A 1848-nucleotide genomic window follows, 5' to 3' on the forward strand; every position below is an offset into this window, starting at 1 on the left:
TTACAATACACCGAACATTCAATTTTTAGACTGATCATTTCTTTGTGAGTGAGCAAACATTCAAAATCAGCAGGGGATCAAATACGCATTTCCTTCACTGTATGTCCTCTTTGTCAGGATGGTTGTCAAGAGTAGGTACATGAGAACATACCATTCCCAGGCCATAATGGCCAGTAGATAACTATCCATATTACTACATAGAAATATTTTTTCATAGGTACAATGGAAACCTCAAATGCCTGTACATCTATAATGAATGAACACATGCTAGCGATTGTCTGTCTAACATCATCACATTTCCTAGATGTAATAAAGTATTCCTGAAGCCTGAAGCAATTTTTTGTTTACTTTAAAAGTTTTCTTACAGCGTTTTTGACCTCCTTGTTTCTCAGGCTGTAAATAAAGGGGTTGAGTGTTAATGACACTGTACACTGTACACTGCACTGATGGCCCGATCGTAGGCTGGTGAGTAGATGGAGCCTGGCCGGAAATACATAAATATAAGTGTGCTGTAGAGGAGGATGACCATGGTGAGATGAGATGAACAGGTAGAAAAGGTCATCCACCTTCCTTGGGATGACTGTAGAGCCAACACTGCTCTGATGATGAGTATGTAGGACCCCAGGATGAAGAGCACCGGCCCAAAGATGAAGATGGAACTTTCAATGAAGTCAGCATTGTGCAAAGCTGCTGAAATATCTGTACAGGATAACATCATTATTACTGGGACATCACAAAAGAAGTGTTGGATAACCCAACTACAGAGCTGCTGGTGAAGAAGTGAGCACAGTGTAAAAAGTAGAGCGGAAAAAAGATGTGATCCAACAGAAAGCCACCAGATAGATGCAAATTTTCCTGTTCATAATTATCAGGTACCGCAGAGGGAAACAAATGGCACAATATCGGTCAAAAGCCATGAAGGTCAACAGAAAACCATCTGTGTTTCCTACTGCCAAAAACAGGAAGAACTGGACAAAGCAGTCATTGATGGGCATGTGGGTGTCGCCAGAGAACAGGCCATACAAGGTCCTGGGGATGATAATGGAGGTGAGGCATACATCCACAAAGGCAAGGTTTCCCATCAAAATGTACATCGGGGTGTGAAACTGGCGTTGTGACATAATAAGAAAAGAGAGGAAGGTGTTTCCAGCAATGCAGAGGATATATGAAACCAAGAAGAAGGAGGCGATTGGAAGGGTAAGTTGAGGCATATCAGAGAACCCCAACAAGACAAAGCCAGCAAGAGTCTGATTTTCAGGGGGTTCCATGTGTATATAGACTGGTTATGATTGTGGTTAAATGATGGAGATCACAACAGGGTAAGAATATATTTGGAAGCATTTATACTGATAAACCATAGGATGCAACACACAGTTTACAGAATAACACGTAGAACATACGACACATCGTGTAAACCAAGAGACAAGTCACAAATATATCTCTAGATGATCCGATGAGGAGGGCTATGCTGTTCATGTGGTTCTATAGATAGCTGTTTTGATTTTCTATAACAAAGAATTGTCTGAACATGACACTATGAAACATACAAGATACATACAGGTTAAAATTACATTACTTGCCTCGGTACAAGGACAACATGCTTGTGGGGTCTCTAATGCCATTTTGCAGTCAAACTTAAGACTGAACTTTAGACAGATAATAAAAGACGCATCTTGAAATAAAACCTTTATATACAGGTGAAACTCGAAAAATTAGAATATCGTGCAAACGTTCATTTATTTTAGTAATGCAACTTAAAAGGTGACACTAATATATGAGATAGACTCATTACATGCAAAGCAAGATAGTTCAAGCCGTGATTTGTCATCATTGTGATGATTATGGCTT

At 39.8% G+C, this 1848-nt stretch overlaps 1 pseudogene; it reads right to left on the reverse strand.

Annotated features, from left to right (window-relative positions):
- Positions 1-344: 344 nt before the first annotated feature.
- LOC149438964 (olfactory receptor 1L6-like) lies at positions 345-1268 on the reverse strand (annotated as a pseudogene).
- Positions 1269-1848: the final 580 nt, after the last annotated feature.

The sequence above is a fragment of the Staurois parvus genome, unplaced genomic scaffold, assembly GCF_062004578.1.
Source record: "Staurois parvus isolate SC_StPar_1 unplaced genomic scaffold, SC_StPar_1.0 ptg001177l, whole genome shotgun sequence".
In the NCBI taxonomy this organism is placed as follows: domain Eukaryota; kingdom Metazoa; phylum Chordata; class Amphibia; order Anura; family Ranidae; genus Staurois; species Staurois parvus.